This window comes from Neomonachus schauinslandi, chromosome 9 (assembly GCF_002201575.2).
Source record: "Neomonachus schauinslandi chromosome 9, ASM220157v2, whole genome shotgun sequence".
Classification (NCBI taxonomy): Eukaryota; Metazoa; Chordata; class Mammalia; order Carnivora; family Phocidae; genus Neomonachus; species Neomonachus schauinslandi.
The window spans coordinates 49,067,841-49,084,342 of NC_058411.1; the positions used below are offsets into that span (position 1 = coordinate 49,067,841).

General features: G+C 37.2%; 1 pseudogene; it reads right to left on the minus strand.

The window, feature by feature from the left end:
* Positions 1-13,441: 13,441 nt before the first annotated feature.
* LOC110590562 lies at positions 13,442-14,833 on the minus strand (annotated as a pseudogene).
* Positions 14,834-16,502: the final 1,669 nt, after the last annotated feature.

Genomic DNA, 16,502 nt, shown 5'->3' on the forward strand with positions numbered 1-16,502 from the left:
GCAGACTAGTTTATTTACCATGGACTATTTTTTTTGCATATGGGTCAAAAGCATGCACATCAAGTTGCCTCTAATGCAGAATTAAAATGCCTGACTTGTGCAAAAAGTTCTCATGCATTCAATCATTAGTAAGATGATGGCAGTTAGCCCAGCTGGTGCCAAGAGGACCACAGTTATGGCTGATAGAGGAAGTGTTTTGATTTTTTTTTTTTAATCAAAAAGGTATGAAAAACTGGAGAGCACAGAACACTCTCCACACCTGACCAGGAAGACATGCTTATGAAAACATTGTTACATAGTAGATGAACTTTGAATCTATTTCTCTATTTCTCAACACCTTCATCACAACCAGCAAGCTGGTCCAATCCATGTTGTTTCTCTTCTGGACATTTCCGTCACCTCCTAATTGGCAATCTTTCTTCCATTTTTGTCCCCAGCTTGCCACTAGTCTGTTCTCCACTCTGCAGCCAGAGTAATTTTTGTAAAATAAGTCAGATCATGATATTCCCAGCTTAAGTTCCGCCAGTGGCTGTCTATCTTACTCACGTAAGATCCAAAGTTCTATGAGGACATACAGCCCAGTATTACTCTGAACTCATTCCCACCACTCTGTCCTCTTTCACTGATTTAGCCTCCCTGGCCTCTCGTGTTCCTCAGAAACACCAAGCAAACTTCAACCTGAGAGCTTTTCCCTCTGCCTAAGAGATCATTCTCCACATACACACCTGTCAAAGATAAGCAAAGCCAGACACGGAAGTGCTGAGTATAGATGTTATTCAGTGATGACTATTGCTATAGGAAAGAGGATCCAGTGGGTACTGAACTCAACTTCATGAAACAAAAGGCAGGAGATTTTTTTGAGGCTGCAGTATGCTGAGGCAAAGGCACTGAGGGTATCAAGAGGGGCTGGGTCCCTGTGACTGGGCTATATGGGTTTGTTCATTGGAGTTTATCCAGAGGAGAAACAAACAGCTGTATCTTCATGACTGGAGGCAGTGTTGCAAGTTAAAGCAAGGCTGCTATATCATACGGTTGCACTCATATGTGGAATATAAGAAACTGGGCAGAGAACTGTAGGGGAAGGAGGACAAACAGAATGGGAAGTCCTCAGAGAGGGAGAAAAACCATGAGAGACCCTTAACTATAGGAAACAAACTGAGGGTTCCTGGAGGGGTGGTGGGTGGGGGGATGGGGTAATTGGGTGGTGGGCATTAAGGAGGGCATGTGATGTGATGAGTACTGGGTGTTATAAGTGATAAATTATTGAACAAGAACACTACATCTGAAACTAAATGATGTATTATAAGTTGGCTAATTGAATTTAAATAAAAAAGAAATAAAACAAGGCTGCAACAACGTTGGGTCCTTTCCCTCCAAAAGGGACTGGGAACAAGAGTGAGAGTTACTTCCTTGAATGTTTGCATGTCAGAGAGACACTGGTTCTCAGGTCCTTGAGAATACAGTTCTAAGTGGTAGGAGATTTACATCTCCAGGAGGCAGTGAAAGGATTTATAATTGCAAGCTTCCTAAAGTAACTACTCTAAGAGGGAGTTCCAGGGCCCAACTGCCTATCACCAGGTTTTGATTGGAACAGACAGTTAATTCTTCTGATAGTAACAGATTATATATATCATATATAAATATATAATATATTAATATATTGTATTTCACCTTACATTAGTATGTAAATTCCATCAAGGGTTTTAACTTTTTTACTCAGAATCCCCAATGCCTACCCTTGCTCTTGGCACGTGGTAGGGATTTGATAAATAGTTGTTGATAAAAAATTATTATTTTAAAACATTTATTTAGAATTCTCCATATAGCACTGTGATCCTTACCTGGAATCTAAAGATAAGTAACATAGTCCCAGGCATTAAGGAACTCCTGGCTTAGTGGAAGAAATAGACATGAACACAAATTATTGCACAATAGTGAACTACTTGCTAAAAATTAATTAAGTACAAAATACTAGTGGGATCCTGAAATCTGAGCAACAATCTACTGAGAAGAAATATATCAAGAAAAATTCTAAGCAAGAGTTGATTATTTGATCAGAGTCTTAAAGGAAGAGAGCAAATGCATTTGAATACATTTCCAATAAATTTTGGCATATTTTTCAAAATGCCATATTGATGATTTGTGAGTACAGACAATTTTATTTTTCCTTTTAATAAGAGCTTGTCCTATGGAAATTTGACAGCTAGTAGCACAGTAGAATTACTGACTTAAATCTTATTCTCAATGCAGCTTTATCTCCCTTTTCCTTCTTATCACAAGGACCTGACATTTCATTAAGGAACATGCCCCATTTCTGGTAAGACCTGGGGTTTCCCAAGGTTACACATTTCTTTCCTTTTTTCCTTTCCCAAATCACTACATGACTGGGTCTAAGGAAGCAGACTATGGTATTGCCACTAGTACACACGACTAAAGGAAGGGAATCTATTCACGCCCCGCGTTCCTAGTTAATTCCGTCTTTACCCCTCATGGTACCAGTACCTCTTGATACTAAAAAAATCATAATGCACTTTAAATACACATTCATAGAAAGTCATTGCAATGAACTAAAAGGTTAGTATTTTATTTTATTTAAAAGATTTTATTTATTTATTTGAGACAGAGAGAATGAGAGACAGAGAGCATGAGAGGGAGGAGGGTCAGAGGGAGAAGCAGACTCCCTGCCGAGCAGGGAGCCCGATGCGGGACTCGATCCCCGGACTCCAGGATCATGACCCGAGCCGAAGGCAGTTGCTTGACCAACTGAGCCACCCAGGTGCCCCTAAAAGGTTAGTATTTTAAACAGCTTTATAGACAGGACTTACAATCATTCATAAATATTTATAAGGCTTTCTTTTAATAGATGGTATTATATTTATAGCACCAAAGTAGCTTTAAAAGAGTCTTTTATTTGGGAAATGGACATAGTCATTGCATAGAATGAAATGCTATGATAGTAGTCGTTAAGATGGAGTTCTGTCTACATTGGAGGATCACTCAAGGCACAATATTAATTATAGGTCAGACTTTTATCATAGTCAGTGAAGTACATATGATTAGTGTGACTGAAATAGTCAGTAGAATCAAGAGGGATGAATTTCCTTTTAACTCATTTGAAATAAACAATCCTTGCAAAGAGTCAATCAGCATAAAATATCCCAAGTTAGTTATTTTCTCAGTGCTTGTAAGATGATATAAATGATATATGGTTATACTCCATTTTGACATAGGCCATTAAGCCGTTCTGATTATTAGAGTAATGTTGTCACAGTGGCTTCAGTTATTGAATTTCAATCATAAACTTTGTTCAAACATAACTGATCATTAATGTTCTCACTTGCTTCAGGCTCACTGTAGCTTTTTAATACCCTAAAATCATTACCAGGAAGTGAGAGGTTAATCTCCTCTGCATTACAGTTGATCATTCTTGAGGGAAGCTTTTTCAGTCTAATGAAATGACAGTGAAGGCCAGTGCAAAAAACAGTTGACTTAGGGTACAGGAGAGTTTGATTTTATGATACAGATTTCAACAAGATGCCAAATATTCTTTGTAGCTTACTAATTCTAAGTTTGGGAATCTATTTGTTTCATATATCATATCGGCTAGAAATACTGTGAACAAATGAGTTGAATTTATATGAGGTGGTTTGCACTTTTCTCAAGAAAGAGAATGCTGGCATAAATTTAAACACCAGTGTTCCAAAGTAATTAGTTGCACTGGCCCCTGGAGTAAGAATATTCATGTATCATTATCAAAGTAGACATTCAGAAGCTATTTAGTACTGCCATACGAATAAGTTATGCTGATTTAAATATACCCCAAGTCCTTTTGAGCCAAACTGACTTGTGTTTTTCAAGTACTTGGATTCTATTTTGTAAATCACAGCTTATACATTTCTAAGAACTAATTCTTAGAATTAGAAGGTATTTTAAATATTTAATAAGTCTTGTCCAAGACCAAATCACTGGTTTTTTTAACTCCAACATACTAATAATATATAAATATGTCTTCAATAAGCATATTTACCAGGTTTTGTTCTCTCTCTAAAAAACCCTTTCTCACAGAGGCTACAACTCTTTTGAGTGGGCCTTCAGCCCCATTCCATCTTAATTGTTTAAATATCTGTATACCTTTCTTTTGGGTGTTTATACCTTTCCTTACTTAGCCATTTTCTTACTGATAGATTATTATCTCTTTTATTCTCTTATAATAAGTGCATAAGTAACTTTGTGCATAATTTTCTTATTCTTGTATTTAAGATTGTTTCCTTAGATTTTTAGAAGTAGAATTTTACTGGGCCCAAGAGCATTAAAATCTTAAAGGCTTTTAGGGCGCCTGGGTGGCTCAGTTGGTTAAGCGACTGCCTTCGGCTCAGGTCATGATCCTGGAGTCCCAGGATCGAGTCCCGCATCGGGCTCCCTGCTCGGCAGGGAGTCTGCTTCTCCCTCTGACCCTCCCCCCCTCATGCTCTCTCTCTCTCATTCTCTCTCTCAAATAAATAAATAAAATCTTAAAAAAAAAATCTTAAAGGCTTTTAAATATATACTGAAACTATATTGTTTTCTAAAAGGGTTATACCAATTTACATGATCATGATCAAAGTCTGAGAATGCCTGTTTTACTGTACTCTCATTGCATTGTCAGAATTAAAGCAATAAGAATATTTTCCATTAAATTAAACTAAACTAATACAAGACAAACACTGGTACTTGATTTATACAGAAGTGATCCAATGAAGCAATAAAGGGATTATATTATTTATTCAGGAAACTTGGGGTTAAACACAAGGTACTGTACATATGCATTTAACTTTGCTTCTTTCTGAAACCTGGCCAAGGGCAGTAAAAAAAATAAATATGTTTTAAACTCCAAAATAAGTCAGATAGGAGATGACAACATAGTTTTAGAAGCTGGAAAGTAGATAAAAGATGAAAGGAAATGTCAAAGGCAAGCAAGATAGTTCTCACTGGGGGTTCTCACACTAGAGGACCAGGTACAATAGAGGTAAAAAAGGAGGAGGATAAACTACAAGTCTTTGTAAGAATCTTGGGGCCCCTTCCCAATCTTGTGCAGCCACACAGCTGCCTCTCTTACTCCCTGCAAGAGAATAGAATTTATTTGGTGCAGAAATTGAACTAGAGGCTCTATACCCAAGGATACCCAAGGTGTAACAGAAGAAGGAAAGGGGCTGGCATTTAAAAAGAACAAATTAGGGAAAATATAAATCCTCTTCTTGCATAATATAAGGAAATTGTTAATATCTTAAACTGGTAATTCAAGAAATAGGAGTATAACCCTCTCATTTATAACCAAGTAGGTAGGTGTCAGAAAAAATAGTTACAAAATTTAGGGGAGAGGGATTCGGGAATAGGAAGAAGTGAGGAAAGGGTCAATTGTTTTTCATTATAGTTAACTTTTTTTTTAACAGATTTATTTATTTATTTGAGAGAGAGAGCAAGTGAGGGGAGGGGCAGAGGGAAAGACAGAGTCCTGAAGCAGACTCCCCGCTGAGCGCTGAGCCCGCTGGATCCCAGGACACCGAGATCATGACCTGAGCTGAAATCAAGAGTCAGCTGCTCAACCAACTACTGAGCCCCCAGGCACCCCTACAGTTAGACTTTTAAAATGTACGTGTATTACTTTGATTTTTAAAATCTGTGCAGAAAATAAAACATGGTAATAAAGGCTATCCACCTGAATGAACGGACCAGCATTTATATTTTGGAGCTCCTTACCCCTTACTCCTAAGGGGAACTTTAGGACCTGGATCCTGAGAGCAAGGAGTAGAGCCAAGTAAAGCAGCAAGGTGCCTGGGCTACTTAAACTTATCTTTCCCAAGTCCAGTGTGTCTAATCTTAGGTGCCTCTCAGAGTAGGGAGACCAGTGAATTAACTAGGTAAGACAGCATGGGCATATTGAGACATAATGACTTATTTAATGCCGAAACTACTGGAATCATCACAAAATAACAACTCAGCAATACATGGGATAAAGGTCTCTCTCTTTCTTAGATATGCAGACCCAACTGTTTTATACATCACTCTATTCTTCTCATGTCCTCATTTTGGCTTGGCTCAGCATCGTTTCTCAAACAGCCTACCTAGAATAAGTGAGGCTCCTTTTCTCAATTTCATTTACCTTATTTGCATTTAGTTTTTATTATCATTTTGATAGGGTGAAGGTCCCATTTCCAGGGTAATCAGGAATGGTGTGTGTGCAGAACAGCTTTAATCTTTAGTCATCATAATGTCCTAGAAGCTATTTTTTTCTTAAAATGATGAGAATACTAACAGTTGTGCAATTCTGCTCATTTATTCTCTTATTTTTCTCTTCTCTACAAATTCTGACTGACTTACATTGTTTATCAAGATATTATGGATTTAACCATTCTGGCTCTATGAGAGAACTCAGATGCTATTCCAAACTTTTTATAAATAGATTCCATTTTTTAAAGAAATTCCCACTCTAGACATTGAATTTGTCAGTTCACTGTATTTTTTAAGGATATAATTTATATAAAATTAAAATGCTGTATTCTAGATATTTGTTTTCAATATTCTTATGCACTGGAGTGTACATAAGAATTCACCTGAGGAGCTTATTAAAAATACAGGGGTCTGATCCTCCCCCTACTTTTTGTTCAGTAGGTTTGGGGTAGGATCAGAGTGTCAGCATTTATAACAAATGCAAGTGGATTCAGAACCACAGTTTGAAAAACATTAGTTTAAGCATGATTTTTCTTTTGTGTGTGAGATGACCTGGGTTTTCCTATCCAGAAATTATTGTCATACCTAAAAGTATGCAATTTATCTAGCATGAATATGTGGGGACACCTAACCCAAATGTGCATATGAAATAAACACTTTAGTTTCTAAATTATTGAAATGTAAACTCATCTTAAGAAGAAAATAACACCAGTATCTGGAAACCCTCTGAAATCCTGTAAAAGGCAGAGGAAAATAAGGATTGTCTGATGTTTATCAATCAAGTTAATATTTGCCTAACAAATGAAATATGATTGGGGATTTAAGGGAACCCAACGTAACAGACTTAGAGATAGAGATAACTTTCATTTTTATGAAAGTGATTAAGAGAAAATAATACTGGTGCTAATTAAAGTTGAAGTAATTTGAAATATAGCAAATGGAAAGAATGTATAAGTTAATTTTAATGATTAAGGATAATTTAACATGCTTGTATTAATTGTGATGTTTATTATGCCTGGTTGAACAGAGAGAATTTTTTTTCCATGTTTCTCACTTGATTTCTGTATGTCTTGAAATATCTTAATCTTCTTACTTCTTTAAAAACCAGTGACCCTTTCTGGCTAAATTTATAAAAATGGAACAGAGTGATTTTGTTGATCTTGCCACTTTGTTCAAAGGCCAGCAGTCTATGAGGCAGCCTGGCTCAAATGACCGATTCATTTGGTTCTTTGCTGATTAATTCTCTAGAGCACCCTGCATCTGTCCAGAGAGGGGATTGGAAGTCTTCAGAGAGCCATCTAAGCTCCATGATTGGAGGTCAGCTTTACACGTTATTGTCTTAGTTTGAAATCATATCAGGTTTCAGTCTTCAAACCATAGGCATCCGAAATTTAGCATTGACTTTTATTCTGTTGATATGTGTGATTTGATTTTACATGGTGAAATACAGAGTAGGCAAGGTTCTATTTTATAATTCCATTTCCTGTGACAGAGTTAATAACCTGATGGAAGGTAAGGTAGAAGACTCAGCCAAATATCAGACAATGGTCTTCACCATGAAACAAATGGGAAATGATATTAATTTTGCCTGCAAAGGGGACCCGAGGAATATTTTCTATAGATGCTTGGCCTCCAAGCTGCTTTAAAAAGGTGTCTGAAGGCACACTGTCTCTCACATTCTAACCCTGAAGTGCATCTGTGGATGCTAGGACTATAGAATGGGAGTTTCCCATTTTTGTAAATTATTGCCTTGGCTGCATCCTCAACATTTTGATCTGCTATATTTTCATCACCATTGAGTTAAAAATATTTTCTAATGCCCTTGTGATTGTCTTTTTATTTCACCCATAGGTTAGTTAGAAGCGTTCTGATTCATTTCCACAAATGTGGATATATTCTAGTTATTTTTTCCTTAGTGGGCTCTGACTTAATTTGACGGTATTCACTGAACATACACTGTCTTATTGTCAACCTCTGAAATGTGTTGAGACATGATTCATGGTCCAGAATATTTTGATAAATGTTTTATGTACACTTGAAAGAGATATATTTTTCTGCATATGTTGGATGTAATCTCAATTAGGTCAAATTGGTTAATCATGATGTTTAAATGTGCTGTATCTGTCTCCTTTTTCTATATGTTACTAACAGAAATATTTAAAAATCTCCCACTTACATTGTGGATTTACTGATTTCTTATTTTAGGTTTGTCACTTTTGGGTTTATATATTTTAAAGCTATATTATTAAGCTTATATAAATTTATTAATGTTATAAGTTCCTGTTAAGTTACCGATCATTATGAAATGTTTCTCTTTATCTCTCCTGTTTTACCTTTTACCTTTAGGTCCATTTGTGCTATATTAATATTACATATGAATATAAATTAAAAATATTATAATATATAGTATATTAGTACAGCCCAATCAGCTTTGTTTTTGCTTGCATAGCGTGTTTACATAGCATATATGTCTGTGTGTATATATATATATGTGTGTATTTATATGGGTGGGGGCATAAAATCTTGCTCATTTTGTTCTATTTGCAGTATCTTTTATTTGGCTTTTTATTTCCCTTTTCTTGTTTTTTTTTGTATAAATTGCATATGTTTTATTATTTCATTGTATCTCTTCTGTTATCTTGACTTGCTATGACTTTAATTATCATTATTTTACTAGTTACTTCAGAAATTACAAAAGGCATCCATAACTTATTACCATGTACCTTAAATCAGACAAGGTCCAGTATAATGTAAAACATTTGCTTTAATGCTATTTAAACTCTTCTGGCTGATTTTCCTCTATTGTTATATATTTTACTGTCAGTTATGTTATCCACACCACAGTGATTTGTTAACATTGTTGCTTTAAACAGTTGGTAGTCTTTCATGTTTACCTTTCCTACATTTGCTTTTTACTTCTTTTTTTTTTTTTTAGGATTTATTTGTTTTTATTTTAGGGGGAGAGAGAGAGAGAGCAAGAGCACATGAGCAGGGGAAAGAGCACAGGGAGAGGGAGAGAAGCAGATGCCCCACTGAGCATGGAGCCCCATTTGGGGCTTGAGGTGGGGTTCAATCTCAGGACTCTGAGATCATGACCTGAGCTGAAACCATACCCAAGTGCCCTGCTTTTTACTTCTTTTACATTAGTTACATTGTTCTCTCTGGGATAACTTTCCCTCACCCTATTGAGTTTGTTTGCAAGAACTGAAATAATGACAAGGATTGTTATTTGTGGTCACCTCTGCGAAAGAAACTGGAGAGCTAGTTTTCCACTTCTTACTTTCTATCTTTCTCAGAAAGAATGGCTTTACAGATACTTTTTGCTTTTGTCTGATATTTTCAGGTAAAATTATGACTCCCTAAAGCCTAAAATACACAAAATTTAAATATATTTGATATACCAGTATTGCAATAAATATTAGTGTAATTTCTATTAATATTATAAAACTTTTTTCTACCTGATTACACAGGTGGCAACCTATTCACAGAGATGACAAATGTTAAAAAATGAGGAATAATTGAGTTGGCCAATAGGAAGACATACCTCTTCTTCATATGTGTTTTTCATTCCCATTAGAAAAATGAAAAAAAAAAAGTTAAGTAACTGTTAACAATCTCTATAGTTGAGCGCAGTTGAATGAAACAGTTCCATATATCACATATTTTTGGGAGTTAGATAAGAAACGTAGTATGGATCTTCCATCAGACCCTGTATATTTAATAATCTTCTAGGAACTGCTTCAGACTGTGATTATAGAACTGTCAACATCATTCTCTTGAGAATTTGTCGTAAGTGTACTACAGAATAACTTCCTTTTATTTTTCCTCGTCTAAGATGAAGAACCTGATTCCTAAGGAAACAGGGGTTCTTTGTCAAGGCCCCATTTACTCAACAACTAGCAGCCCAAACTGAGCACATTTCATTTTATTTTGATTTTAAGTGCCTGAATTTCATAATCTTTCCACCTGGAAGCCTCTCAAGTAACATGACCTCAAGAGACTGAAGGTGAATTATCTTCTGCATCTTACCACATTTTCATCTTGTCTTGAGCTTTCTGTTGGGAAAGCATTATGATCCACGCATTTCCCAAGGCAGAAACCCTGGAGTCATCCTAGACAGTCCTGATTCTTACTCCAACAGATCATCAAGTACTGTTTATTCATAAAAATCCCTTGCATCTATCCTCTTGTTTTTATCATGTTATTGTGACATTGCGGATTGCTTTGAGAGCGAAAACAACTATCCCACAGTCTTAGCGATTGGTTCTGCTACAAATGTAGGAGCTGTAGCTTCTGCAACCTGTTCTCTAATTGCAAATCCTTTTATTTATTCCTAATTGATCCCCCTTTCAAATCTCCATTGGGGCTATTTCAAATTTTCACTAGTTCTAGACTGCTTTCTTTCAATTTACATCTCTATTATCAGGGGAAAGAAGGAGGCCTAAATCAGGTACTTTATCTGGAAACAAATGCAAACGTTTTAATTATATGGTGCAAGATGTTATGTGGTAAAAGATCTGAATGCAGAACTACTATCCCTCAAGAATTTAAAGATTGAAAATCAGTAGTTTGGAGAAAATACAGCATGCCTGCTAAATGTTATGTTTGCTTAATTTAATTAAGCCATTAGACCTTATTATATTAGAAAACTCAAAAACAGTTTAATGAAGTACTAATGTTTGAGCTTAACAAATTTTAATATAAAAGCAAAGGGTCCTTTAAAAAGCAATAATTCCTGTTTAAGTATTAAAGAAAAAAGTCATTAAGAGTATGAAATTACTCTTGCTTCTGCTTTCATGCTGAACTCATCATGAAAATAAGCCTTAGTCAATGACTTTTAAAAGAAAGGCTTAGAACTTACACAAAGACTGCAAATACACTTTGATTTTAAGCTATGAAAATGGAGCCATTTCTTAGCCTGTGAGTACAACCGATTAATGATGATGGCCTCTTCAGATTAAAGTATTGACTCTAACATGTCACCAATGGCCCCTGCAATTATAGCATTAACACTGACATTGAAGATATTTTTGGTACTCCACAGATGACATGTAACAACGGCACTATGTCTCACTGTTTCTCATTACAGTGATTCTGACACTTGGCATGAATTACAGACATTTAACACTAGAGGCCTGAAGCTTAAATTTAGAGTTGCAAGCACTTAAAATCTTTATAGCGGTAAGACATTTTGCTTGTAACTGACTGCAGAATTGAGTTTAAGGATTTTCGAAGAATGGAATCCGATCCAGTTAAAACTAGAAATTCCATCTTTGTACTGGTATGAAATTTGAAATCTATATAAATGAGAAACAAGTACACAGAACATCCTTTCACACCCAGAAAACAACCTGAAGATTAGCAGAACAGATTTTCCACAGTTAAATGTAGAGAAGAGACTACACCGAAGAGAGTAAAAAAGACAGAGATGGTCAGGAGCTAAACATACCCATGGGACATTTGTAGAAGGGAGGGACACCAGGGGTGTGGGGATGGGAGACAAGCTGACCCCCATACAGGGCAGCCCAGGCATTGGGGGAGGGTAGGGGGAACCACACCGGGAAGAGTAATCCCCCACAATATTTGGCTTTGAAGGCCAGAGGGGCCTGGCTTCATGAGTTTTTATAATCAGTGGGGATTAACACCTATAACCTTAAAAATCAGTGGGCTCAGCTCTGGGAGAACCAAAGGGTAATAGGAAACTGAGTTTCCACCCTTAAAGAGATAGCACAGTGAACAGCGGGCTGAGATATAGCATAGAAAGAACAGTTTGAAAAATACCTAGGGTATACAGGAAGGAGATTTATTTACTAATCTCACTATGTGGGCTGGAAGGGCTAGGTTCTTTGAGAGACTTCTCCAGGAACAAAAGAGAGGGTGGGTACCATTTCTCACCCCTGCCTCTCAGCCTGGATATATGGACACCTGCAGGAACCAGCAGAGTGCCAACACTCTGCACCTAGCTTCCTAACAGTGCCCAGCCCCCAGGTACTTCTGTGAATCTGCCTGCTCCAACTCAGCCGTTCTTGGAAGGAGTTTTCCCAGGTGTTTGCAGGTCCCTTCCCACAGTGGACCTGGGAGGAACTTGCTGGCACTTCACACTCGACCCCTGTAATTTTCTGAGGACATGCCCTTTAATACACCTTTGGCAAGAGTCCAACCAAAATGGTGCCATAAGCCTGGTAATATGCAAGTAGTCCTGACAGGGACAAGCACCTCTCCAAAGTGACTCCTGCCCTGAGGAGAGGGGAAGATAACCATATGCACCAGTTTCACTACAGCCCCAGCAGTGGGCTGGAGGCAGATAACTGGTCTGACTGCAGCCCCACCCACCAATGAAAGCTTCTCAGGGATAACAAAGGGAGAGTGCCCCCTGCAGTTCAATGCTACTGCAGCTCTGCTAAATGCCTGGGCTGACTCAACTCAAGTTCAAGGCAGCCCCAGACTGACCCACTAACAACACAGAAACCAAACCCTGCCTACAACAGGCAAAGAGAACCATTGCAGATAACTGGACTGAAGGCAAACATGACTCAACCACAATAGTAGGGCACATGCAACACACTTAGACACCCCTAAAAAGCACCACGTCTGGTGAACAGAGGACATTACACTACAGGGCATTATAGGACCTCTTCATAAGGCCACTACTTTACTAAAATGTGTATTACATTCATTGATATTTGGATGTTAAGCCAACCTTAGATTCCTGGGATGAATCCTACTGGGTTATGGTTTTGTGTGTTTTTTTTTTTTGTTGTTAAGATTTTATTTATTTATTTGAGAGAGAGGGCACAGAGGGAGAAGCAAACTCCCTGCTGAGCAGAGAGCCCAATGCGGGGCTCGATCCCAGGACCCTGAGATCATGACCTGAGCCAAAGGCAGACGCTTAACTGAGCCACCCACGTGCCTCCCTACTGGGTCCTAGTTTATAATCCTTTTATATGTTGCTTTAGTTAGATTTAGTTTTCTAGTACTCTGAGGATTTTTCACATACACAGTCTAAAGAAACATTAATTTTTAGTTTCCTTTTTTGTGTTTATCTGTTTTGACATCAGGGTACTATTGGCCTCATAGATTGAGTTGGAAAATGTACCCTTTTCATCTATTTTTTTTATTCCTTAAAGCCTTTACTTTGAGACGTAATGGAAAAATCTTACAGGTATGCATGGAAAAGTAAGACATGATTTCAGTGAAAAGTGAAGATAATCCAACTAGAAAGCTTTAATGCTTGTCAGCTAATGTTGAAGCTAAAGTTCTGAGTGTGACGTGTTGCAGGACTGAAAGGAACGGTAATTAGTTGTTTCTCTCCTTCAGAATCCACACCAACCTCCTCATAGTCCTTCTCGAGGGCAGCCATGTCCTTCCGGGCCCCCCAAAACTCCCCTCACCCACATACCAGTGAACAAAGGTATGTTTGGCATATATCAGGTCAAACATGTGGTCCAGGCCATCCCAAGCCTCAGCAATGTCTGTGTTGTTCCTCAGCATGTATACAGCTTCCTGTATTATGGTCAGGTTTCCAACACGTACTAGTAGGAGGCTGGTAATTAACACCAACTTTGAAGCCAGTGGGACACCAATCCACAAACTGGATGCTGCATTTGGTCTTGATTGTGGTGGTGGCAGCATTGACATCTTTGGGAACCATGTTATCATGGTACAATGGGCAGGAAGCCATGTATTTACCATGGTGAGGGTCACATTTCATCATCTGGTTGGCTGGCTCAAAGCATACACTGGTGATCTCTGCTACAGAAAGTTGTTCATGGTAGGCTTTCTCTGCAGAGATGAAAGGAGCATATGTGACTAGAGGGAAGTGGATGTGGGGACAGGGGACCAGATTGGTCTGAAATTCTGTCAGATCAACATTTAGGGCTCCATCAAATCTGAGGGAAGCTATGATAGAGGACACAATTTGACCTATCACCTATTTAAGTTAGTATAGGTTGGGCATTCAATATTAAGGTTTCTATGACAGATGTCCGGATGGCCTCATTGTCTACCATGAAGGCACAGAATGCTCCAGGGTGGTGTGGTTAGTGAGGATGGAGTTGCAGGGCTCAACTACAGCTGTGGAAATCTGAGGGGATGGGTAAATGGAGAACTCCAGCTTGGATTTTTTGCCACAATTGAAAGAGAGACATTCCATCAGCAGGGAAGTAAACCCAGAACCAATTTCCCCTGCAAAGCTGTGGAAAACCAAGAATCCCTAAAGACCTGTGCACTGGTTGGCTGGTTTTTAAATTTGATCCAAGACAAGGTCAATAATCTCCTTGCCAATAGTGTAGTGCTCTGGGGCATAGTTTTTGGCAGCATCCTCCTTGCCTATGATGAGCTGCTCAGGGTGGAAGAGCTGGCCGTAGGTGCCAATGTGAACTTCATCAATGACCATTGGTTCCAAGTCTACAAACACTGCCCTAGACACATGCTTGCCAGCACCCGTCTCAATGAAGAAGGTGTTGAAGGAGTCATCTCCTTCTCCAATGGTCTTGTCACTTGGCATCTGGCATCTTGTCACTTGGCATCTGGGTTGGATGCCATGTTCCAGGCAATAGATCTCCCAGCAGGCGTTGCCAATCTGGACACCAGCATAGCTAATGTAGATAGAGATGCACTCAGGCATCTCTTTTTATTTTTGTTTTTTATTTTTACATTGTCATCACTTTTCCCCCTCTTTTTCCTCTCTCTTTTCTCCTTATGGTTCTTTTGTCCTCTGGTATATGTACAATCTTGTGCCTGATGATGATTCCACATTTTTCTGAGGCACTGCTTATTTTTTCTTTATTATTTTTCCTTTCCATTTAGATTGTATAATATCTATTGATATATCTTCAAGTTTAATGTTTTTTTTCTTCTGCTCTCTCCAATCTATTGTTGATTCCTTTAGTAATTTTTAAAAATTTTGGATATAAAATTCTAGGAATTCTGGAATTTCATTCTAAAATTTTGATATGTTAATTATTTAATAATTTCTATCTGCTTTTTGATGTTCTCTATTTGATGAAATAATTTCATCACACTTTCCTTTATTTTCTTTTGGTATGGTTGCCTTTAATTCTTTGAACATATTTAAAGTAGCTTCTTAGAAGTCTTTCTTGCTAAGCCCATCACCTGGGCCCCCTCAAAAGCAGTTTCTACTGTCTTTTTCTTTTTTCCCCCCTATCAAATGGGTCACTCCTTTCTATTTCTTTCTATGTTATCTAAACTTTGTTGAAAACTGGACCTTTTATATAATATATTGTAGCAACTCTGTATACTATCCCTAATTCCACCCCAAGTGTGCATAGAATTGGTAAAATGGCCTTATAATCAACTAGGCAATGAATAATAGTTTTAAAGATGTACCTAAGCCTTTGTTCTACAGTTTTACTCAAAGTATACACTTTAGAGAAGCTTAAAATCACCTGTACAAAGAACTATTCACAAGAATATTCATTATATCAATATTTGCTAGAGGGAGAGGAGGGAAAGAAAGAATCAACTTAAAAATCTATTAGCTAGAAAATGGATAAATGAATTTGAGTATTTTTTTATTGCTTCATTCTATCCACAAAATATAATATTATTTAAATTGTTAATATTGGTTGTGGTCAGTACACAAGATTTTTGTTCTTTTACCATGATTCTCTATTGTGAATAGATATGGAGTATTTGGCAATGAATAAGTAAAAGGAGAAAAATATATTTTTAAAAATAGACCTATATTATAAAATAATAAGTACTTTAGGCTGAAGACAAATGATTCTAGTTAGAAAATATATCTGCTTAAGTGAATGAAGAGTTACAAATAAGGTAAATGCATACTAAAATATAAACACAAAGGAAGACTCAACAATATGATATTAAAAATACCTAGAGTTTAAATATAAAGACATAGGTAAAAAGTAAAAGAATGGGAAAAAGGTGTAGCATGCAAACACTAATCATTACAAAGCTGAAGTGGCTCTATTAATATCAAAGTATGCTTCAGTTAAAGGAATATTAGTGGATAAGAAAAGGTATTTATTTTGATAAAGATCAAAAAACAAGAAGACAAGCAAATCTAAATGTGCATCTAACAATGAAGTTCAAGAAACAGCTATTTCCACACTTGTTATAATAATCAATGCATGACTGCGATCCATGAGAAAAACATTGTCAAGTTGAGGGGGCATCACTGTTAACCCTCTAATCCTCAGACATTAAATAGATAAGAGGGGAATATCATGAATGATTTATCAAATAAATTGTAAAACTTAGGTGAAATTTAAACATTTCTTATAAAACAGAAATAACATCATATTTTATGGTGA